Here is a 25,115-nt window from a genome sequence, read left to right as displayed (position 1 = left end):
GCCCTGCCACTCACAGCCCACCCTCGGCTCTCTGGCTCTAACAGTTGTGGTGGGTCCCAGCTGACTGGACCGTGTTGGGCCTCTGTGTCCTGGACATGTTTTTCTCTGTGCCACCCTGACAGGTTCGTGGCCCTGTCCATCTCCTGTGCCGCAGCACTGGTTGTGCCCCTGGGCTCCCGCTTCCCTGCCCATCCCTGACACCCAAGGGGGTGCTCCTTGGTCTGTGGCGTGTCCAGCCCCACAGCTCGCCTCTGCAGAAGTGGCGAGAGCCAGGGTGCCAGGGTGAGGGACTCATGCTTGTTTGTTGAAGGTGAGCATTGGGTCTGGACTCTGACCCCTGGCTTGAGTGTGAGGGGGAGTGTGCCGGACAGGGTGGGGGCAGCCTGGTCCCCTGCACAAGCTGTGGGTAGCACACCCGACCACATGTGGTGCAGTTTGTGCATCTCCTGAAGCCCCTAGGGCTTGCTTCTATGCGTCCCCCCGGACCGGCAGTAACCAAAAGAGGGTCACGCCTAGAGCCTGTGTTGTCAGCATTCGGGGCTGCAGCAAGGTCTCTGTGCCAAAGAGGCTGCAGGGGGTCCTGCTGTCTCCCCTTCCTCTCTCCCTCCAAAGGTGTGCCCTGCTGGGGCATTCTGTGTACCTGGGTGGGGGTGGGGGCTTTGCAGAGCCCGCCCCAGGCTAATCAGACTTACTGGGGAGGGGGCCTGGGTGAAAGATGCCCAGGACCTCCAGGCTGGTGTAACTGGACACTTGGGAGGTGGGGACCCAGAGCCATTGCCTAGGGCCTGAGGCACTGTTGGCCCCATCTTTACTCTGACTCACCTGCTGCCTCCCCTTCTTGGAGTTACAACCTGTGTTGCCCAAACCATTAAAAAAATTATACTCCCAAGTTGAATGATATGCAAATGTAGTCAGTTAAGCGAGGGGATTTTAATTAGCAGTTTCAGTTCATGTGTGAAGTGCCTTGCCTTAATTCCTTGACAGTTTTGTTGTAAATTTGCTAAGTGTTTTTTTGCAGAAATATCAAAACTGTGATTTTTTTTTTTAAAAAAATCATTCTTGTATGCAAAAAGTGTTGCCTAGCTGCCTGACCCTCATGGATTTTGTCTCAATTTATAAAGCTTTTTAAACTGTGAAAACAAGGTGAGCCCCGTGGGCTGCCTTTTGGCGGCTGTGTGAGTTAAGCTGTGATCTGTGTTTTCCCGTGCACAGTCTGGTGGGGGGGCCTGCTGGTGGGGGTCTTGGGCTCCCTGCGTGGAGAACATGCAGACCTTTCCTCCCAGGTTGGATCTGGGCAGCTACTGGCAGTGCCTTGCCCCAGGGTTGGGAGACCTGCAGAGGAGTCAGGAAGGTGGGGCCCCTGAGGGCCAGCAGTCACAGAGCTCAGGCTGGGGGACCTACACGGGTGGGCACGGGCACGCCCCTGGGGTCCCTGAGGCCTGCTGTTGTGGCTGGATGTTTGTTTGCACTGCCTTGGGGGGTTCATGGTTTAGTTTTTGAGAGGCGAGAATTCCTGATCTCGAAGTTCCTTTCCTGATCACCGAGAGCCTTTGTCCCCGTTGCCTTGAACCAGAGGCAGTTTCCACAGCACTGGGGTTGGGTAAGACCTGCCTGTGTCCAGGCTCTGTCCACTGGTGCCCTTTTCAACCACTGGCTGGGCCCCTGCCCTCTCTGCCAGGATGTCCCAGTGTGAACAGGAGGTTGGTGCAAATTATTCTTTCAGCTGGATTCAGAATATGCTTTAATTTGCTTGTTCTTAAAGTTGTCTCCCGTGTGGGGCAGGGTGTCCTGTATGATTTTTTAGTGCCCCACGTTTACTTGCCTGATTGAGCTTGATGTCTCTGGTATAGATAAGTTTTTAACAATTTAAACATTTTTATTTGAGTTGTGATTTATTTGGTGACTTACTCAGCTCTGAATGAGGACTGGATCTGTTTTCTCTCAGGCATGTCTGTGATGTCCTGTGCCCTCCTTTTCTCTATGAGGCATGCTCCCCTGGGGCATAGGAAAGAGGCCTAGGACCCAGCAGGATAGCCCCATGAAGTGGACGGCTGTTTCTGGAGTTCCGTCCTGTTTGTCCGGCCCAGGCTTCTGGGATCTCGGCCTTTGGGAGGGTGAAATGGCCATGGGGGTGTGTAACGCACAGGAGGAGAAGTGGATGGAGGGAGTGAGGGAGGGAGGGCAAGCGAGCAAGGTCCTGGAGCAGTGGGGAGGGGCTGTGCCCAGAGCATGCTCATGTCCTGGGGGGAGGTCCCATCTGCGCCTTTCCGAATAGCCTCGAGAAGTGTGGGCTTGGTTGGCTTGGCTGGCTAGATGGGAATATGTTTGCAACACTAAATTTTCAAAAGCAAATGGCAGGTGAAGAGCTGGAGGGGGGTGGCCGCTTGGTTCACCCGCCTAGGCTGACGTGTAGGTGGTGGCTGCAGGGACGAACTCACAGGCTGGTCCCCCAGGCAGGGCTTCCTGGGCTGCTGAGATCCACAGTAAAAGAAACCAAGTGGATTTTAAGATGTGAAGCTCTCTTCAGCCTGACGGGACTGCGCAGTAGTAAAAGTGCACTTGGGGCTGTGGGATGCGAGGCTGCCCTGACGGCTCCCCCTGCAGCTGTAACCCACCTGAGGAGCGGCAGTGAGACTCCGCATCGTTGGGGAGGAGTGTGGCATCTTGTTTCCATGGTCAGGTAAAAGGCAGGAGTGAACCACCACTATTTCCCTGGAAACGTTTGAAGCCAGGGTGGAGGATGCCCACGTGTGCGTGCCAGCCTTGCCACCACAACTCCCTTCCTGCCCCCCTGCAAGGGCGGCCCTGCCCTTTCCTTGGCGCCTGGGGCTGCAGTGCAGCATTACGGTCTGGACCCTGTGGTGCCTGGCCACCCCAGGGTCCCACGCTTTGTGGAGCTCTGTGGCTGTGCTGCACACTTGGCCTCTCTGTTTTCTGCTGAGACTTCAAATCTCATGGGAGCAGAAGACCAGGAGGCCGTGAGTCTGGAGAGGCAGGGCTAGCCAGGTCCCTCTCCACTCCCCGCACTTCCCCACGGGCCGGTAGGGAACATTTCCTTTCACTGTCTTTGTGACTGTGGGTCTTAAACTTGTCCGTGCACTTATATAAAAACAGTTTTATGTGGAAGATTTCAAGCTTACCCCAAAGTAGAGAGACTAGCTTAGTGCACCCCATGTACCCAGTTCCGCAGTTATCAGTACGCTTACTAATTTGTTTCATCTTTCTTCCTCCTTTTTTTTTTTTTTTTTTTTGCAAAGGGACTAGGTTTTTAAAGCAAATCCCAGGCATCTTCTGATTTCATATTTAAGTGTTTTAATATCTATGTTAATAGATATGGAATTAGAAAAAGTCATAACTATGACACCATTAAGATGCCCGACAACATGAGTGGAATTCCTTAGCGACAGCCTGCGTTCAGGTCCCTGCTGTCTCAGAAAGGGTCTATGCTACTGCTTTTCAGAATCCAGGGACAACATCGCGTGTGGTTGACGAATCTACTGTGTTTGCATCTGTGTGCATGTCTGTGTGTGTCTCTGTGTGTGTGTTTGCATGTGTGTCTGTGTGCATGTCTGTGAGTACTTGCCTGTGCATGTATGCGTGTACTTTTATCTGTGTGATCATATCTGTGTTTACATGTCTGTATGCATGTATGTCTGCATTCAAGTTTGTGTGTGTATCTGTGTGCATGTCTCTGTGTGTGTCTGCCTGTGTATATGTGTGTGTACTTGTTTACACCTATCTGTGTGCATGTATGTCTGCATTCATGTGTGTGCTTGTGTGTCTGTGTGTGTGCATCTGCCTGTGTGTGTACTTGTGTCAGTGTGCACTTCTCTGTGCATACACTCACTAGTGTTTTTGTGCATGTGTGTGTCTGTGTGCATATCTGCCTGTGTATGTATGTGTGTACCTATGTCTGTGTGCACGTGTGCCTGCATTCACATGCATTTGTGCATGTGTGTGCACACGTGTCTGTGCATGTCTTTGTATGTGTGTACTTGTGTCTGTGTGCGCACGTCTGTGCGCATGTGTCTGTGTGCACACTTCTGTGCGTATGCATGTCTTCATTCACACATTTATGTGTGTGTCTATGTCCTTGTCTGCCTCTGTGTGTGTGTGTCTATGTCCTTGTCTGCCTCTGTGTGTGTGTGTGTGTGTGTGTGTGTGTGGTGCTGTGATCGGCTTGTATGGACAGTCCCAAGTGCTGTCCTGAACATGGCAGAGGTGACATTTTTTCCTGTTGAGAGTCAGCAGGGGTGGGAGAGGGCAGAGTATGGTCATCAGATCTGCTGGCCTTGGAGCCAGATTCTCCCCCTTGTGGAGGGACAGCCTCCTCGCCTGGCATTGGGACCAGGTGTGCCCATCAGCACAGCCACCAGCACCCACCAGGTTCTCTGGAAGTGGAAGTGGTGAGCCCTTGTAAACGTATGAGCTTTTCCCTGTACATGTGTCATAAGAAAAGCAGTTGGCACATGGTTCGCTGAAGGATCCTCAAATGGTAGAGAAAAGGGCAGAGTAGAGTGGCCAGTCCCTGTGGTACTGCCCTCACCTTAATCTCCACCACACTGACTGGAAGTGTTTTTCTTGACTGGGTTTTCCCTTATGTACCCCATTGTACAGTCTGCCTTTCCCCTGAGTGCAATATTGAAAGTACTTTCCTCTCTTGCTAGGTTTTCTATAGGAATATTGTTCTTTCTTTCAGGAGATAAGCTATAAAATAGCACATGATGACAACATTCAAGTGGTACAGAAGGCCATGAGAGAAAAACGGAGATGCAGCACGGGTGATGTTGTTCTCGGTTACTGCAGGTGGATGCGGCATGCTGTTCTGTGCCTGTCCTTCTTGCTTCCTGTCTTTTGGGGTATCAGTGGCGCTGGGTGCTGCCTTTGGCTGTCCACATGGTATTTCCGAGCGTTTGCTGGTGTTGAGGGTTCTGGAGTTTCTCTAGTGTCTAGGGCATATGCTATTTTTTGTTACTGTAAGTGGTGCTTCAGGGCTTGTCTTAACAAACTTGCAACATAGGAGCTTCCTTATGCAACACGCACCAGCAGGAAATGTCATGTACTCTGCAGATCAGCTGCTTCGTCTCTGCCTTGTTAAGAGAGGCAGCATACCCCTGTTTCTGTCTTCCTGTGCCCCTGCAGGATCTCCATCCCAGGAGCCTCCCTTCCCTGTGTCTGCCCTGTGGGGCAGCAGGGTGGTCGCCAAGCTGTGTCCCAGGATCCCCAGTCTTTGGTGCTTGTCTGTGCAGGGCCCTCTCACTCAGCACTGTCATCAGTCTGGCTGGATCCCTGTCACTGTTGTGTGGCTTTGCTGCATCCCTGTTCTTGTGTTAGTGGACATTTGGGCTTCCGGTGTGGGTTCCTCAGTTTAAGTGTATAGAGTGTTGTTGGGTACGTCTTGGTGCACGCGTGTGCACGAGCTGCATGTCTATGTGGACCACGGACCTAGGAGTAAAATGGCTTGATCAGAGGGTGCGTAGATCACACCAGGCTGTCTTCTGAAATGTCCCTGTCCTGCCTTCCCCTTTGTCATGTGACACCGGGCGTGGTGAGTTTCTTGCAGATCTGGCAGGTCAGAGGGATGCCCGCTTGTCACCCTTCTGTTTGTTTACATTGGACGTGCACTCACACAGATACAACTTACGCCTGGATGGATTTCTTTTGCATCTGAAATCATGTGGGCTGACCATGTTTGTGCTTAAGTCTTTGTGCGTGTTCTGATCACTTATATAATAGGCCCTGAGGTCCCCAAGAGGCAGGGCCATTTCAAAGACTGTCGGTTTTACGTATTACCAAAACTTTTTTCTAAATGGTGTGCCAATTTACACACCCACAGAACTGTAAAGAAGCTACCCATTTTTCCACCTCCGTAAGGTCCTGTTATTTAGAATAGCTTTGTTAGTTTGGCAGGTGGAAAGTCACATTGAGTTGTATTTCTTTTCTTTCTAGTGGGATCGACCATTTTGTTATTTTTAGTGCTCTTTTCTGTAATTTGCCTTGTGCATATTATTTTGTTGTTGTTGTTGTGGCAAAACAGACATAATGTAAAATTTACCATTTTAACCATTTTTAAATACACTTCAGTGGCATTAAGCACATTCACTCTGCTGTGCAACCATCACTGCCGTCCATCTCCAGAACTCTTCGTCTTCCCAAACACGAACCCCGACTGCTCCCTGTCTCCCTCCCCGAGTCCTGGCAACCTCTTTCTGCTTTCAGACTCTGTGGATTTGACTACTCTTGGGACCTCACATGAGTAGTATCATATGGTACTTGTTGCTTTGTGACTGGCTTATTTCACTGAGCATAACATCCTCAAGGTTCACCCGTGTTGCAGCATGTGTCAGAATTTCCTCCTTTTTTGAGGCTGAATAATAATTCCGTTGTATGTGTGGTGCACATCTTGCTTACCCACTCATCTGTGGGTGGACACTGGGCCGCTTCCATGTTGTAGGTGCTGTGAATATGCTGCTGAGAGCACGGGTGCTCCAATAGCTCCTTGAGACCCTGCTTTCAGTTCTTTTGAGTATAGACCCAGAAGTGAATTGCTGGATAATGTGGTAATTCTATTTTTAACTTTTTGAGAAACTGCCAGACCGTTTTCTGCAGCAGAACCCTGTTTTGCACTCCTGCCAGCCGTGCACGGGATTCTCACTCCTCCATGTCCTGCCCATGTCGTTATCTTCTGTCTTCCTGATGGTAGCTATCCTGTGGGTATGAGGTGGTGTCTCCCTGTGGCTTTGATATGCATTTCCCTGATGATCAGTGGTGTTGAGCATCTTTCCATGTGCTCATGGGCCATCTGTGTGTCTTCTTTGGGAGCTCTGTCCAAGTCCTTTGCCCATTTTGAATTGGGCTATGTGGATCCATTTTTTTGGTTGTAGTTCTCTCTGTTCTGGGTATTCATCGCTTCTCACTGTCATAAGTGAGTGTCTCCACTGTTGTAAGTGACCTTCTCCTGGTGCATCTGCTGAACGTACCTGGTTTGGCTGCTCTCTGTTACTGGTGGGCTGCCCGCAGGTCTCTGCTGTGGTATGTTGGGAGGCAGGAACGTCTTTGTGCCGGAATCTTCTTTATAAGAGGAGACCCTGCACATGATAGTGCCCAGGGCTGCCTGTGAGTTTTCTGTCCCCCTGTGCTGGGCAGGGACTGTGCCTGGGATTGCCAGGTGCTCAGGGAGAGGGTGCCTGCCCCATGCAGAGGTGACTGCAGCCTGCTGGGATGGAGGCTGTGAGAGTCATGGTGGGAGTGAGTCTCCGAGTGGAAGTGTGGCCTTGAAGCACAGCAACAAGCAGGCCTGAGTGTGGACACTGTTTTCTTGCAGAGGTCCTGCTGTGTGCCTGGGCTGTGACAGCCACGAGAGAGAACGTGCTGGTGGGCCTGGGGTCCAGTCTGGTGGTCTGGAGACCCTGCCTTGCCCACTGTGCCTGGACTGCCTTTGCCTCTTGGGGAGGCCTGTGTCAGAGCTGTGTGTGTGTGTGTGTGCGTGCGTGCGTGCGTGCGTGCGTGCGCACGCGCGCGCGCGCGGAGATGGCAGGGCCTAGACAGATGGCTGGCTCAGTCTGGGGACAGGGAAAGGTGGCAGGAGGGCTTCGGGTTCCAGGTGGGCCTGGTACTGATTTCGCTTCTCACTCTTCAGTCTGCCTTCTGCCATACTTGGAGAAAGTTCTTCAGGAAGAGATGGGCTCACCGAGAGTGAGACTTCTCGCCACATGGAGGTCTGCACTCCTTCCTCCTCCTTAATCTCTCTGCCAAAGTTGGGCTGCGTGGACCCAAGGCAAGGTGTTGGTGTCCTGGCACCTCCTTGAAATGTCTCCCTGGCATGGGGTGCAGCTGCTAGGCAGGAGGGACATCCCTTCCCTGACCACTCAAGAGTGGGGACAGCCCACGGGCTGGACCTCGACTTTCCCTGTAGAGTGGGAGGAGGGGAGCCCGGGGCCTGCTCCCGGGCCCAGCACTGCGCTTTCTCCTTCCTGGACTCCAGAGGTGCTTGGGGCATGCACAACTGACCTATGGCCAAGTCCAGTCTGGCTGTGGGAAAGAGGTGACCACGACCCTGGCCCCTCTACCCGCCCCCCACCGCTGCCTGGTGTTGGTGTTGGCGTCTCCCTGATGGGCTAGCTTGCTTCCGTCACCTGGGCCTGTAGGCTAGGGCCCTTTCTCGTCATGTGTTCGGCTGTGTGACTCTGTTGGTTTCTGGGAGGCTGTTGATGAGCGTGTTGTGTGAGTGACTGTGGCTCTGAGACTTGTAGAGTATGCTTGTGGGACCTTGTGTGGAACAGCCACGTCCCTTCCCTGCAGCCCAACAGGCTAGGCCAGCTCCCTGTCCAGGTAATGAGGCCTCGAGGATTGGGAGGTGGAACCTGGGGCCTGGACAGTCACCTCGGCCAGAATGGGCGGTGCCCATGCTGCCCACTTCCCCGTCCTCGGGGTTACACTGAGAGCAAGGCGGTGTGTGGAGAACCAGCTTGGAGACCCCTGATTCTGTCTGCTGTTGCTGGGGCTGAAAGCTTGGGAGAGACAGAGTCAGTGGGAAGGGTTATGGCACCAGCATTGTAGATGGACTCTAAGCTGCAGTATCCCTGGGGCCTTCCCATCCTTCTGCCACTGTTGTCCAGGCCCACAGGCACGTTGGATTTGTCCATTACTGCACTAGAGAGTTGACCTGGAATTTGAGATCTGTTTATAGTGGGCCAGGGTTTGTTGCAGTTGAGAGAATTTGGAATTTTTTGGAGTTGAATTTCATAATGCTGTTTTAGTCTGCGTGATTTTTGGCTGCTTGTTTCAGAGAAACCGCTAAACACGGCTTGGATGTTAATGGCGCTCATTGTCCTGTACAAGCTGAAACAGGCTTGGGGCAGCCTTGAGTTACACCGGGGCTGTCCCTGGGGCCTGACATCCACTCACAGGTGTTCCTTGTCTGTGGGGTGGCCTTGCCACCCCAGGTGTGCCGCGGTCCATGGCTGATGGGTGAGCAGAAATGAGCCTGTGTGCAAGCCTGCTGCCTCTCCTTGGGTTAGGACTTGATGTTTGGAGAAATCTTCAGATGTATGGTAATGTTGTGAGAATCATGCAGCGTGGCGGCCCTGTTCACCTAGATGCACCATCGCCGATGCTTGCCATGTTGGCTTCCTGTCTCCATGTGAGAGGTCTTGTAGTTTTTTGCAGATCCTTTGAGAACATGTTTTGGTTCTTCTCTCAAGCTCTTCTGTGTGAATCTCTTAAAAGCTAGGGCATTGTGGTCACCATATCTGGGAAGCTAACCCCATGACCACCTGTGGCTGGGCCGCAGCCATCAGCCTGCTTGCCTGCTGTCCCCGTCCTTTTCCACCGCTTACTTCTGCCCAAGCCCTGCCTTGCAGTGCAGCCGATGACTCTCCTGAGCCCTGTTGTACCTGGGCAGTCCCTCAGCTGCCCTTTGTCCTTCACGATGCTGGCATATTTGAAGGGCACCGGGGGCCGTCGTGTGAAGCACCTCCAGCCTGGCTGTGCCCAGTGATCCATGGTTGGATGCATGGGAGGTGTTTTGGGTAGGAGCCTGGCCTCCATGCTTTGTCCTCAGGAGCCTTTTCCCTCGGTAATTAATGAGTAATCCACAGGTAGACTTTAGAACCTGTAACGTCTCTGACCCTGTGAACTTTCTCTCTGTGGGTTCGGGGTCCTCTGGGGATTCTGCCGGGCTCGGCCTTGGAGACTGTGGAGTTTCCCTCCTTGGCTGTAGAGCGCTTCCTCTCCTCTCCTGCCTCTTGCTGGCTGGTATCACTGTGGACCCTGCTTTTTAAAGCATCACCAGTACGATCTGTTCTTGTCATTATTTTGATGCCCAAATTGTCATTTTGGCTGTTTGCTGGTGCCAGTCCTCGCTGGTGTCTTTTTTGAGAGCGAGCAGAGCTTTCCCTGCAGTCCCTCAGGCGCCCTCACGTCTCATGGCAGTGCCGTGTGGCTTGTTGTTCCTGACCCGCAGGACCTGGTATGTGGATTTGTGGACACCCTTCAGCCAGAGCTGCGTGATGAGCAGATGCACACCTGCAAGTGGACGGCATATGTGGCTCTGGTGCCAGGCAGCTGAGGTGCCACATGTCACTGGCAAAGCCCAGTTTATCTGACAGATTCTCAAGTCTGAATCACAAAGTTGTGTCTGCACAAGACGGCTTTTCTAGAAAAATGAGCAGCAAGGCATTTTTCTGCACATGAACATTGGCCATTTTTCCAGGCCTCATTGTCATTGATCATTTACAACCGAACACCTTCCTCTCTTTGCTGAACTCCCTCTCTGCTCCTTAGCTGTGGGCACAGCATGGCGAGTGCAGCTTATCTGGCCCTGTCTCCGGAGGCCTCCCTGCTGTTGTGCCCCATTGACATTTCACTGTCCCCGGCAGTGTCTGTGCCCAGGCAGGCCGAGGCACGCGGGGACTCATGCTCCTTTTGCTGTGCTTTGCGCACCTCTCTGCGAGGCCTCCCGAGGTCCTCCCCCGGGGTTGTGTGGCCCCATCTGGGTGAGTGGGGTTGGAGGGAGAAAAGCGGACTAGTGTGGATGGTGGCTCCTTCAGATACTGAGGACTGAAAACTGTCCTTTCTTGTCCAGTTTTAAAACAAACCTTATCCCACTTTTAATTTTTGGAAGTCCTATGAGGTAATGACTAGCTCAGTTCATTTCCAGCTGCTCTAGGAAAAGCAGGAAAGTCTTGACTGGAGTGGCTGTTGTTGTACGATGGGGCTGATGGGTCCTTTAGGCCCCACAGGGCTCCTGAGCTGGTGCCTGTGGCAGCTGGGGGCTGCCCATGTCCCGGAGGTCCTGGTGCTGGGCTGCACTCCCCTTTCTGGGAGCATCCTGGGCCTGTGGTCCTATCTGGGATTCCCTGAAGGGTCCCCACATGGTTCTGTGTTTTCTCCCTACTGCAGGCTTTTGTCTGCTCGAGCTGCTGACCTCAAAGCAAAGCCATGACTTTAAACCTCAAGTGACTCAGTGATCAGGGCCAAAGAGAGGATGGAGCTTGGAGAAGTGAATGGCTGTCTAATGTGGTCCTCCAGAGAGTCAGGCCGGCATCCCCACAGCCGCTCCTGAGCTCGGTTGTGGGCTCTTCCTTTGGACCAGTGCCAGGCTGGTGCTCAGCTTGTCTTTAAGAACCTCCAGGGGTTCCAGTTCATCAGCAGAAGGCTGGAAATTTTGAGCGTTACAGGAAGGAAGTGAGGATTACTGACCTGGAATCAATATTTTGTGACATGAGTCACGCCTTGTGAATATAGCTCTCCACACACTGCCTCCGTGATCTGAATCCAAAACACCCAGACTTGGGCTGGAACCACCATCTCTAACATCAGCCACCACATTTAACAAAAGTGGGTGTCATGAGGGAAAAGCCTGGAGGCTCCACAGGCCTGGGGAGTCTGGAGTCATCCTTAAAGAGGTGTCCTGAGAGTCGTCTTTTTATTTTAATTTTGATGTATCCCTTTGTTTGTTTACACCCAGAGAGAGGCCCGTCCAGGCCTTCTTGGGGGCAAAGGAGCATGTGAGCCCAGGTCTGTCCTCAGACAGGCACAGTGAGGAAACAGTGTACAGAGCACACACATGTGTTCTCTCAATAACCACCCCCCATGCACACGCACGTCCCAGAGGATGCTGGCGTCCCCGGGTGCTTCGCTTCTCTTCTTGAGGACATGTTCCCTGCACAGGTGCATTTATTTGAAATTAGCCACATGCTCCCTACTGCTAGCAGTTAGAAATGGTATGAAGCAAAGGAAAAAACATCACTTTGAAAGGACTAGGAGGCAAGAACTGGCTGATGCTTTCTAGTGAGTCTGTGTGCCAGCTCTGATGTCCCTGTCCACTGTATCTGCAGAGGCCCGGGGAAGCAAGGCCATGCGCCCCTCCATACGGACCTGGCACGAGGCCCACATGTACGTATGCTCTTTGTGCTCCACGCAGGAGCAGACGAGGTGCGTGTGATTCTTAGACCTGTCTGAAGACATCCATGGTGACTGATACAGTGAGGAGTGTGCTGGGGTGGCAGCGTAAGCAAAGGCCTTGCTGGGGGTTCAGCCCTGGTGGCTCATGGACACCTAGGTACAGGGTGCTGCCCATGGAGCTCTCAGTGCAGGAGGAGAAAGTTCTGTGTTCTAGATGCTCATCTCATGAGAGAAAAAACCTCAAAACAGCATGCCTAGCATCTTCCTGCGGGCACCCTGCTGAGCTGTCAGCATCTGCTTTGGTGGAAGAACTGTTCCCTGGCTGCAGCCTTGCCCTTGTAGCAGGAGGAGGAGGCGAGGGCCGTGCAGCCTTTCAAGGCCGTGGTTCTGAGCCAGTGTTCAGGGCTCAAGTGCTCAAGCGTCCTTACGGGTGCTCAGCTGTCCCAAGCTGCACCACATTGTTCTCTGTCAGAATCGTTGCTGCAGGTGCTCCTGACAGGTTCACAGTTATGACACTCTGGGCTGGTGCTGCCCCTGCGAAGTGTCTGGCACACATAGGAATTGCTGTTCACCTGGAGACGTTGATTCTGAAGGGTCTAGGAGGCCTCTGTGTGGAGGAGGTGGTGGCCTGCCTGGGTGCACCTGCTGGAAGTGCTGGCCTGGGCCTGCGTCCCCCACATTGGAGCTGACCAAGGGGCAGGACGACTTGGCTCTGCCCTCCTCCCTGTGGCCTCCCGTGTTGTTATGCCCTGTCCCTTGAGCAGCCCTGCCGCTGTCTCAGTTCTGCCTGATTCTAGGAATTGCTGACTGTGAAAGCTGAAGATCCTATTTTGATGTTGATTTGGCTGCATTTCCTCTTCATTTACTCAGAATTCACTCTGGACATATTGAAATTGCGGCCCACTGGCTGTTGCTGTGTCCTTGTGCACATGTGATCGGTATCTTGCCTGCCTGGTGCTGTGCCTGGGCATAGGTGAAGTAGACCTGGAGGTGGGAGCTGACTTGGAATGTTATTTGTGCTTGATGACCTCACAGTTGGCTAGGCTGTTTGGATGTGACTCTGGGCATTTGTGATAGGACAGTACAGGCCATCAACACATTCACTTGATGCATGTGGCCCCTCTGCTGCATACCTGTGGGGTCCCTAGGGTCTCAGTGAGCTCTAGATCAGTTTTTGAGAATGGAGAGAAGGGACCAAGATGGTAGTTCTTTTCCTCTAGATGCCTGTGCCATCCAGTTGGGCTCAGGGGGCCTTCAGGTGATGGCAGCCTGGTGCTGCCCAGCAGTGTCACCTCTCAGTTGTGTGATGCTTGGTTCGGACTGGCTGCCCCACCTGCACACCCACGAGCCAAGTTCAGTCCACTTCTCTCTCTGTTTGGTCTGTCATACCATTATACAGGGTTTCATTTTCTCTTTTGTAGTCAGTTAAGGAATCCATGGACAGTAGCTAGAGTCAGAGTGCCAGAAGTCAAATGACAACATGCAGGTGTCCCCATCCTCTCCTCCTCAAGTCAGCTACAGGCAGGTACTTTTCCATTCTTGCTGAGTATTCTTCTGTCAACCCCATGTCTCTGAGGGACCAGCACGGTGCTGCTTGACCTCCAGTTCAGCTGTTCAGAGCTCCCACATGCCTACGTCACTGCATCTCCAGTTTTGATAAATCCATTCTTTCTGCTGATTACTAGGACTCAGTGGCATCTTCTCACATCATTTCCTGTCTGGGCCACTGTGTGTCATGACCTCATTTCCTTTTGAGCCATTGTGTGTCCTGACCTCATTTCCTATCTGGGCCACTATGTGTCCTGATCTTATTTCTTTCTGGGCCACTGTGTCATGACCTTATTTCCTGTCTGGGCCACTGTGTGTCCTGACCTCATTTCCTTCTGGGCCACTATATGTCCTGACCTCATTTCTTTCTGGGCCACTGTGTGTCCTGATCTCATTTCTTTCTGGGCCACTGTGTGTCCTGACCTAATTTCCTGTCTGGGCCACTGTGTGTCCTGACCTCATTTCCTTCTGCACCACTGTGTGTCCTGATCTCATTTCCTTCTGGGCCACTGTGTGTCCTGATCTCATTTCTTTCTGGGTCACTGTGTGTCCTGATCTCATTTCTTTCTGGGCCACTGTGTGTCGTGACCTAATATCCTCTCTGGGCCACTGTGTGTCCTGATCTCATTTTTTTCTGAGCCACTATGTGTCGTGACCTTATTTCCTGTCTGGGCCACTCTGTGTCCTGACTTCATTTCCTGTCTGCACAATGGTGTGTCCTGACCTCATTTCCCATCTAGACCATGGTGTGTCCTAACCTCATTTCCTGTCTAGACCACTCTGTGTTCTGACCTCATTTCTTGTCTGGGCCACTGTGTGTCCTGACTTCATTTCCTGTCTGCACCATGATGTGTCCTGATCTCATTTCCCATCTAGACCATGGTGTGTCCTAACCTCATTTCCTGTTGAGACTACTGGGTATTCTGACCTTGTTTCCTTTTGGACCACTGTGTGTCCTGACCTCACTTCCTTCTGGGCCACTGCACATCCTGACCTCATTTCCTGTCTGCACCACAGTGTGTCCTGACCTCATTTCCTTTCTAGACTACTGTGTGTCCTGACCTCGTTTCCTTCTGGACCACAGTGTGTCCTGACCGCATTGCTTTTCAGGCCACTGCACGTCCTGACCTCATTTCCTGTCTGGACCACTGTGTGTCCTGACATCATTTCCTGTGTAGACCACTGTATGTCCTGGCCTCATTTCCTGTCTAGACTACTATGTGTCCTGACCTCATTTCCTGTGTAGACCACTGTGTGTCCTGACCTCATTTCCTGTCCAGACCACTGTGTGTCCTGACCTCATTTCCTGTTCACAGCAGTGTGTGTCCTGATCTCATTCCCTGTCTAGATACTGCTGTATGTCCTGACCTCATTTCCTGTCTCGACACCACTGTGTGTCCTGCCCTCATTTCCTCTTGGGAACACACTGCCCTGAAGCTGCGTGTCTGACCTTATTTCCTCTCCACTTTGTGTTATGGAGTTGGTCCTCATGCTTTTGCTCACTTGCTTGGCTTTCTCAGGATCTCTGGCTACATGCTTGCTCCGGTGCTATCCCCTGCCTCTTTGCACAATTGTTTGTGTGATCCAGCAGCCACATGGCCTGCTGGTCCCCTCCGCCTGCCCTCTTGTTGCTAGTTGCTGTTCCTGGGTTTTTCTTTGCTCTTGGTGTCTCTGGGCCTCTGCCCAGTGTGGGGTTCCAGGAGCCCCCCTCCAGGGTTCATTCCCTCATCTGAACGACCACAGCATGTGTAAGAACAGGTGCCTGGGAGGTTGGTACTTTGGATCTTGCACAGCTGAATGTTTAATTTTCCACCCTATGGTTTTTGGTTTAAGAGCAGGATGTTCAGTTGACCTTGCTCTCAGCATTTTGCCTCCAGTGACCTAGTGGAGAATTCCAATACCCTCTGATTCAGGCCATGGCATGTAACCTGCCTCTGTCCTGTGGGAGCTTTCAGGACCTTCTGTTGATCCCCGTGTCTGACCTCAAGGCCAGTTGTTTTTGTTCCTGTGCTGGGCACCCACTGGGCCCAGGAGGCTCATGCCCCCATTTTCAGGATCATGTTAGTGGTGCTTCTTTGCTGTTCTGTTCCTCTGTTTTCCTTTGGAGCCCCTCCTGGCTGGATTGTGTTCCACTTGGATGGCTGGTCCTCTAACTGCCATAGCTGCCCTGCTTTCTCCCTCTGTGTGTTAGTTTCTGTGATGTCTTTTTAGTTTCTAAGATATCCTTTTTTGTTCTTTGTGTATTTTGTAAAAGCCCCCACCTGCTTTGTTTTTGAATGCATGTCTTGCCTGTTACTGCCACAGCTATTAATGATGTTTATATTGACAGTGTCTTCTGTTGGTTCTCCTGAATTCTCTTCTCTGGTTGGTTTCAGACCTTGGCTTTAAAGGGGCAGCTTTCCCTGGGTTGGCAATTCTTGACGGGTCACGTCCAAACTGAAATGCTGTTGGGCAGCAGGGGGGCGGCAAGGCCCCAGGGAGCCCCTCCCCCCAACTGTTGCCCATGCAGACTTGCAGACCAGTCCCTGATTTCGCTCCCTGGAAACTTCCTTTCCACCTGCTGTGGTAGCTGTGTCTTTGCTCCCTGGACTCTTGCGCATGGTTCTCTGGCCCCTGCCTCTGCAGCGGCTCAGCCGCAGCCTCCTCCCCAGTGCCTCCTGCCCTGTGTGTGCTCCAGGTCAAGACTGTTCCTCCTCCATTGAAGAGCAGGGCTTTTGTGATTTTTGAGAGGAGAAGGGGATTGAAGTGTTTTCATTCTTCCATCTTGAAACTGCTTTTCTTTCCTCATGATGCTTTTGAGTTATTATATCTTCTTGACATGTTTCACTGGATTTGAAAGTTTTTAGGTAAGTGTTTGCATTTTAAGCATTGAGGAAGAGAGGGCATAAAGAACTGCTTTAAAAAGGAAAATGCGCTTTTTCTCTGCTCCACCATTTTCACAATGCGATAACCTGCCATCACTGTCACCACCACCAAGACATTCACCAGCTGTGTTTCCCTGGACTTTGGACTTCCTAGCCTCTGAAATTGTAAGCAATAGTTTTTGTATTTTTTAAAATAAAATAAAATTAAAAAGAAGGAAAATACAGTAAGGCCAATTATTTGTGACTTTAGCCAGAAGTAATGCTCAGATCATCAGGTTTTATTTTGTTGGAGTGTCCTACTTATTTCATGCTAGTGTGGGTGTGTGCATGCATTTGTGTATGTTCATGCAGGACTCATGGTCCTTGAATCCTTACATTCAGTGTCTGCAGCATAGTATAGTCTTGACTGATGTTTGAAGGAATGACCCAGATACTCCAATTCTGAGATTTTAAGGTTTAATCATCCCCACGGCATGATTAAAGGATGAATTCTGTTGAGTGACACAGAGTCAAGGAAGAACGTGAGGGGAAGCATTTGGGGTTGCTTTTTGCAAAGGTTTGAAACTCTGGTCAGTCCAGAAGTGGAAGGAACACCAGCCATTAGTAATGGAGGTTGCTCAGTGAGGCTCATCCCCTCCCTCCTTTTTCACTGCCCCCACCCCCACCCCCATGAGTGTTCTTGACTTCTGTTTTGTAATCCAGACTTCCCACAGCCCAGTGTTTCTGCTGGGAGTGTGGTCTGTAGCTTTTAGTTGCTGAGAGTTTACCTAAGCTTTGTTCCTTTTGGGTTTTGGATGAGTCCATCATTCTGCAGGTTTTCTGGACCAGTGAGTCAAACTGGGGCTTTGGAATCATGGGGTACCTTCTTAAACAACATGTTTGTGGGTCCTGTTCCCAGAGCTTCGACTCCCAGGTCTGAGAATGCGCATTTATAACAAAACCCAGGTGACGTGGCTGCTGCTGCTGCTCCAGGAACCCCAGATCTACAGCTCCGCCAACTCTGGCTATGCGCCAAATCCAGCTCCCACCTGTTTTTGTGAATAAAGTTTTATTGACACACGAATGTGCCCATAATTGCACGTGTTGTCTATGGCTGCTTTTGCACTACAGCAGCAGACTGAGTAGTTGTGAGATCACACGGCCTGAAAAGCCAAAAATATTCATTATTTGGCTCTTCCAAGAAAAGCTTGAAGATTCCTGATCTAGAGAAAGAAATGATTGTAATGCAGTGCTACACAATTTTTGTGAAACTTTCTGGGATGGAAAAGGATATACTTGGGGTAACCACAGAAGAAATGGTGGTCTTACGTTGCTAGTTCACATTTGTGTTGACCTGTGGAGATTGTTTAAAGCAAGAGAACAAACAAATCCTGGAATACAAAGGGTCTAGGTGGGATAATTGCTGTATGGTTGTTTTTTAAAGCAGCTTTTTTGAGGTATAATTAACATACAGTAAACTCATGTATTTAAAGCATACAGTTTGGTAACTTTCGATGTGTGTATGCACTTGTGAAACAATCACTGCTTGGACATCATGAACCTATCCATCATCCATAAGTGTCTTCAACCCGTAGTGGGCACCCTGCCTGCCCCACCCTTGCTCAGGCAGCCACAGAAACTTCCCTACAGCTTTATGTAAATGAAATCATACAATGTGTTCTTTTTTTGGTCTGGCTTCTCTCACAGTGTAGTTATTTTGAGACTCTCCTGTGTGGTTGTGTGTCGGTAGCTCTTCCTTCTAACTGCTGGGTAGTGCTCCCTCATATGGATGCCGCACTCGATTTATCTGCTCACCCTTTGGGACATTGGGTTATTGCCAGTTCCTGACTATTACACAGAGAGGTGCTATGAACATTCATGTGCAAGTTCTAGTGGTGACATAACAAGTTTTGTTCTCTTGGATAGATACCTAGGTGTGGAATGGCTGGATAATACATTGTGTTCATGATGAACTTTTTAGAAACTGCTGAACTGTCTTCCAAAGTGGTTACACCATTTCACGTTCCCACGGGCAGTGTAGCTCCTCCACATCCTCGCCAGCACGTGGTGTGGTCAGTCTTTGCAATTTAGACATTCTAATAGGTGTGTAGTGGTATCTCCTTGTAGTTTTAATTTGCATTTACCTAACGATGCTGAGCATCCTTTTATGTGCTTATTTGCCATCCATACATCTTTGGTGAAGTGTCTGTTCAAATTTTTACCCACTGATTTAAATTGTGTTGTTGTCTTGTTGAGTTTTACATTCTTTATATATTCTGGATATAAGTCTTTTTTTCACATTTATACTTTGCAAAGACTTTCTCCCTGTCTGGCTGTTTTCTTAACAGTGTCTTATGAAGAATAGAATTTTAAAATTTTTATCTAGTCCAATTTTTCAGTTTGTACTTTTGGATTGGACTTTGGTTTCCTAGCTGAGAAAACCTTCCTTAAATCAAGGTCACAAAGATTATCTCCTGTTTTCTGTTAGAAATTTTATACCTTTAAGCTTTAAGTCTGTGACCCATTTTGAGTTAATTTTTGTGAATGTTGCAAAGTGTGGATCCAAGTTCATTTATCTTTTGCATAGGGTGTTCAGTGTTTCAGCACCATTTGCTATGAAGATCATTCCTCCACTGGATTGTCTTTGTGCCTTTGTCAAAAATCAGCTCTCCATGTGTGAGTCCAGTTGATCTATTTGTATCAAAACCCACAGTTTTTGATCCCTGTAGCTTTATATCAGTTCTTAAAGTTAGGTAACATTGGCTCTCTAACTTTTCTTTCTCACAGCTGTTACGGCTATGCTAGGTCCTCTGCATTTCCATATGAGTTTTAAAATCAGTTTGTTAATTTCCATGAAAAAAATCTTGCTGAAATTTTGTTTGTGATTGCACTGGCTCTGTAGATCAATTTGGGAAGAACAGACATCTTAACAATATTGAGTTTTCCAACCCATGATTATAGTACTGCTCTCCACTTGGTTTGTTTTAAATTTCTCTCAGCGATGTTTTGTAGTTTTCAGCGCACAGGTCTTTCATATCTTTTGTCAGACTTTTTGATTTATTTGTTTTCCTTTTTTTGTTGTTATTGTAACAGTATTGTTTTAAAGATTCTGTTCCTGTTTATAAGTTGCCAGTACAGTTGACTTTTGTGTATTGAACCTGCAGCCTGCAACCTTGCTGAACTCACTTAGTTTTAGTAGCATTTTTGAAGATTCCATCAGATTTCTACATAGATGATTATGTCATCTTCAAATTAAGACAGTTTTATTTTTTTCTTTTCAATCTGGATGCCTTTTGTCTTGCCTGACTGTACCAGCTGGAATGTCTAGGATGGCGCTTACCAGAATGGGGAGAACATGCAGTCCCCACCACTGATATGATGTTACTTGTTGGGTTTTTGTCAGCCCTTTACTAGGCTGAGGAGGTCCCTAGAATTCTATTTCTAGTAGTTTACTTTAATCAGGAATGGGTGTTGGGTTTTGTCAAATGCTTTTTCTGCATTCATTGAGATGACTAATATGGTAAATATCTTTCTTTTTTGGTTTTTTAATATGGTGAATTATAGTCACTGATTTTTGAATGTTAAGCCAGCCTTTCATTCCTGGGATAAACTCCCTGTTATTCATGATGAATTGTTCTTTTAGAATATTGTTGAATTTCATTTGCTAAAATGTTGTTTAGAATTTTTGCATTCCTGTTCACGAGGGGCAGTGATTGGTCTGTATCTCATTTTGCTGTGTTTTGTTTTTCCCCATGTAATATCTTTGGTTTTGGTATCAGAATTATGCTGGCCTTATGGGATGATTTGGCAAGTGTTCCCTCGTCTTATATTTTCTGAAAGAATTACTATTTCTCTTTAAAATGTTTGGTGTAAGTTACCATGGAAGCCTACTTGGGCCAAGTGTGTTTTTTGTGGAAGGTTTTTAACTCTGCAGGCATAGGCTGAGAGGTTGTCTGCTGTTTATTGAGTTTGAGTTGCTAGTTTGTGTTACACATGTAATTTGCCCAACTTGTCTAAGTCGTTTAATTAATTGGCATAAGGTTGTTCATAGTATTCCTCTATTTGCTTAATAGCCTAGAAATCAGTAGTGATGCCACACCTCACATTCCTGATGCTGGTATTTCTCTCTCTCTTTTTTCCCCCAGATCTATCTGTTTGAAGTTTATCAATTTTATTATTGTTCTTCTCAAAGAGCCAGCTTTTTGTTTCATTGATTGTCTCTATTATTTTTTTATGTTTTCTCTTTCATTTATTTACATCTTGGTCTTTATGATTTCCTTTGGCTTACTTTGGGTTGAATTTGCCCTTTTTCTAGTTAAGTTGGAAGTTGAATCATTTATTTGGAGTCTTTTTTTTCCAATGTAAGCATTCAGTGCTTTGAGTTTTCTCCTAAGTTTTGTTTTAGTGGTATCCCACAAATTCTGGTATGTTGTTTTTATTTTTATTCAGTTCATAATAATTGACTTTTGATCTCTTCTTTCATGTGTGGGTTATTTAAAAGTTTGTTATTTAGTTTTCAAACCTTTGGGATTTTTCCAGAGATATTTCTGTTACTTAATTCTAATTGAATTTCATTGTAGTGAGAGAACTTGCTTTGTATGATATGAGTCCTTTTGAATTTGTTGAGACCTGTTCTATGACCCAAAGCATGGTCTATCTCAGTAAATATTCTGTGTGCACTTGAGAAGAATGTGTATTCTCCCATTGTTGTGGGGAGTGTTATAGAAATGTTGATGAGGTGAAGTTGTTGACAGTGCTTTAAATCTGCTATATCTTTGCTGGTTTTCTGTCTACTGCTCTGTCCGTTACTTAGGGAAGGGTGCTTACATCTGTTCCACCTGTAGATTTGTCTCCTTGCTGTTCTGTCAGTTCTTGCTTCATGTGTTCTGTAGCTTTGTTATTAGGTTCATCAGAGTTTCTAGGTTTTTTTTTGTTGTTGTTGTTGTCATTTTCTTTTTTCTTTTTTGGTTCTTTGACTCTTATCATAAAATGTCTCCCATTGTCTCTGGTTAATATTTTTTGCTCTGAAATCTACTTTGTCTGATATTAGTATTTTAATAGCTTTGTTTTGACTATTGTTAGCATGGTATATTTTTTTCCACCTGTTTACTTTTAACCTATCTGTGTCCTTATATTTAAAATGAGGGTTTTTTTGTAGGCCACATATGGCTTTTTAAAACCAATCTGACAATCTTGGCCTTTTAATTGGGGTGTTAACTCCAGTCACATTTAATGTGATTATTGATAAGATTCGGTTTGAGTCTTTTGTCTTGCTGGTTATTTTCTGTTTGTTCCATCTGTTCTTCATTCCTTTTTGAATGATTTCTCTTTTCTTTTGGATTAATCAAATACTTTCTATCTATGTGATTTCTCTAGGGCTGATTGATAACACCTTTATACTTATTACCTTTAACATACAATGGCCTACCTTCAAATGATACTATAGCACTTCTTTTGTCTTATAGGAACTTTGCTATAGGATATTTCCGTTTTCCCCTCCTGGCTTCTTGTTATCGTGCAGTTTACTTTTACATATGTTATAAGCTTGTAAGGCATTGTTATTGTTTATGATTAAACAGCTATCTTTTAAAGGGACTTTAGTGCAAAACAACCTTGTATATTTACCAATTAGTTATCAATTCTGCCACTATTTATTCCTTTTGTTGGTATAGAATTCCATCTGGTATTGTTTTTCTTCTGACTGAAGGATGTCCTTTAATGTTCCTTGTACTGCAAGTCTGCTGGTAATGAATTGTAGCTTTTTTAAACAAACGTTTCAGAACTTTAATTAAAGATGCTGCTCCACTATCTTTTTGCTTGTGTTGTTTCCAAAGAGAAATCTGCTCACGACCTTTTGTTCCTCTTTACATAGCATGTCTTCCCTTAAGATTTTCTCTTTCTCACTTTTTTCAGCCACTTGATCATGATGCACACTGTAGTTTTCTTCATGTTTCATGTGTTTGGGATTTACTGAACATTTGGGGTTTACAGTTTTTGTTACGTCTAGGAAATTTTTGGCCATGATTTCTAAAGATGTTTTTTCTACCCCCTGTCTCCTCTGGGCCCCCCAGTTACCCATATGTTGGGCCTTTTGAAGTACTGCAGTACCTGGCTCACAGTGCTCTTTTCCATCTTTTGGGTTCTTTTTTGTGTGTTTCTTTTTGGACAGTTTATTACTGTGTATTCAAGTCCACACATCTCTTTTGCTGTGTCGACTTTGCCATTAATCCTACCTCGTGCATTTTTCATCTCATGCATTGTAGTTTTCATCTCCAGAAGTTTGAATTGGGACTCGATCATATCTTTTATGTCTCTATTCAGCTTTTTAAACATGCAGAATACAGCTGTAATAACAGTTCCAATGTCCTCTGTGAGTTCTTTTGTCTGTGACAGTTCTGGTCAGTTTCAATTGAGCAATGATTCTCCTCACTACAGTTCATATTTTCCTGCTTTTTGGATGCCAGACATTTTGAAATTTACCTGTTTGGGTGCTGAATGTTTTTGTGTGTCTTTCAATCTTCCTGAGCTTTGTTCTGAGGTGCAGTTAAGTTAGTTGGAGACATTTTGACCCTCTTGGGTCTACCTTTAGCTTTCTTAGGTGGTTCCGGAGCAGGGTTCATTCTAGGGCTAGTTTTTTTTTTGTCATTTTCGTGACTGGCACTCAGCCAGTGAGTGCACCAGCTGTTCCCATATAGGATCCGTACCTGCGGCGGGAGCGTCGCTGCGCTCCCAGCGCTGCACTCTCCCGAGAGCACCACGGGCTTGGCCCTGTTGGGTTAGTTTTTACCCACCACTGAGGCAAGGCTCTTTTGAGTTCTCTACCACTTCCCCAGGGATTTTTGGGTTTTCTTGTCTGCCCAGTGGGCAATGGGGCCACTGCCAGCTGGATGTGAACCTCAGGCCTATTCCCTACAGTCCTCTCAGTGACTGGTGGAGTTTCCTCACTCACAAGCCCTTATCTGGTTCTGCTGAATTCTTGGAGGGCCCTATGGACCCGGTGCTTCCCCTGTGCCATGCTTTCCTCTATGCTGCTCCCTCCTGTGAACTCCGGGGGTCCACTGGGTCCCTCCTAGATCCCCTCCCTGCCAGGAAACTCTCAGGCAGTGAGCTGGGGGTGGAGGGCTCATCGGAGTTGTCTGTCTCTTGGGGATCACCATGCTTTGCCACCTGACGTCCAGGGTCTTGAGGGCCATTGCCTCCTGTATCTTGTCTGGGTTTTCACTGTTCCAGGTGGGAAGGTGGTGGGTGCCCGTAGTTCTAACTTGGCTGCAAGTGGGCCCTCTCAACATAGTGTGGTTTTTGCCACGTCTGTTAATGACTTCCAGCTTCTCTAACCAGGCACCCTCTTCGTAAACTACATTGGAGAGATGGGATAAAAAAAAAAACAGCGGCGTTGCTGCCCCTTTGCCTGGCCTGACCTGCGGAGCACAGAGGCTTTCCTCCCCAGGCCGCGGCTGTGGTCGTGCGCATGTTGCCCAGTCACTCTAGGACTGAAAGCTGCAAAAAGCAAGAATAACTTGAGACTTTGAGATGACAGGTCTTTGGGAGTGTCTCGAGTTCAGGGGGAATGTGAGCAAATCGTGCTCTGTGGTGGCAGACTTGAAAAGCTGCTGAATTGTGCTGACTGGCATATCCATTGTGAGAGGATGTGTTTCTTTTTGAAATAATTTTGGCTACATTGGGTTCGTTTTGTGTGCATCTTCATTACCGCCTTTTCATTTCCATTGGGAGCAATGGCGAACATAGTGCACTGATTTTGACTATTCAGACTTGGGACCACATCAAGCTGGTGCCGTGCAGCTCTGCAGTGTGCTTGATATCCCTGCACTCTCAGGAACATCTGTGTGAGTGGGCGATGCTGGCCGTTAGGAAGGGGGACTGCCACATGCCACTCAGAATTCGGCTTGAGCTGAGAGAAGATTGAATTTTTTGTTTGTCTGCAAAACTTTCAGGCAGTCTGATCCCTTTAAGAGTGAGGAAGGGGCATGTTCATGGTGCTGTTCCGGCTGGAGCAGAGCAGTGAGAACAGCCTGTTCCTTCTCGTGTTGTCTTGAGACAAACTCTTCCCAGTTAAATATCCCATTTGTTCTAGGGACTTCCTCTAGGGCAGAAGGCCTGGTGGATGGCTTTGGGATTTGGCCAGGCCTGAGGGTAGTGCTGGGGGGTGTGGGCCATGAGGGTTTTGGGGACCACGCATTCAGTTCTGCATTCCATTGTCATCTGAAGTCAGGTGGTGGCTGGGCACCGGGAGAGGATGGTTCAGAGGAGGGCAGTACCTGGGAGGCTCTCAGTGTTGCCATCCCCACTCCTGAGCCTGCTTTCTGGGACACAGCCAGCAGCAGAGAACATGGCTGCCCTGGTGGCCTGGTGTCTTGGATGGTGGGTTGACTCATTGGCTTTCTGCTGCCAGACTGTTCGAGGACACAGGTCTGTGATGATGCTGCCTGTGAGTAAGTTCAATTGAATGGAAGCACCCTGCATCTCCTGCAAGACATGCTAGAAGGTCCAGGTCACAGCTTGAACCCAAGGCTGGCTCTGATGGGAGGCTGGAGAACTTCCCAGCAGCCTGGAGCCCTTCACTCTGTGGCTGCCCCGGTGGCTGTGGCTGCCTGGGCATCGGGCAGAGGTCTTGCAGGCCAGGTGGCGGCCACCCCCTGTGGATGTCACATTCCCATGGGCCAGGGCTCAGGAACTTTGTGAGAGTCCTACATGGAGCTGGTGCTTGTGTTCTGGAATTGGTCTCACTCCATAGCCTTGGGCCAGATGCCTCCAGGTCTTGGAGCTGTGGCATAGAGCATGTCATGTGGCAGGACCCTC

The 25,115-nt window shown here is 48.6% G+C and overlaps 2 pseudogenes; one reads left to right on the top strand and one right to left on the bottom strand.

Moving 5' to 3' along the window:
* The window catches only part of LOC134390527 (ski oncogene-like), a 65,016-nt pseudogene that overhangs the window by 6,415 nt on the left and 33,486 nt on the right, over window positions 1–25,115 (top strand).
* Window positions 9,908–25,115, bottom strand: part of LOC134390878 (transport and Golgi organization protein 1 homolog) — a 45,879-nt pseudogene continuing 30,671 nt past the window's right edge.

This window comes from Cynocephalus volans, chromosome 11, assembly GCF_027409185.1.
Source record: "Cynocephalus volans isolate mCynVol1 chromosome 11, mCynVol1.pri, whole genome shotgun sequence".
In the NCBI taxonomy this organism is placed as follows: domain Eukaryota; kingdom Metazoa; phylum Chordata; class Mammalia; order Dermoptera; family Cynocephalidae; genus Cynocephalus; species Cynocephalus volans.
This window is presented reverse-complemented; position numbering and strand designations above follow the sequence as displayed.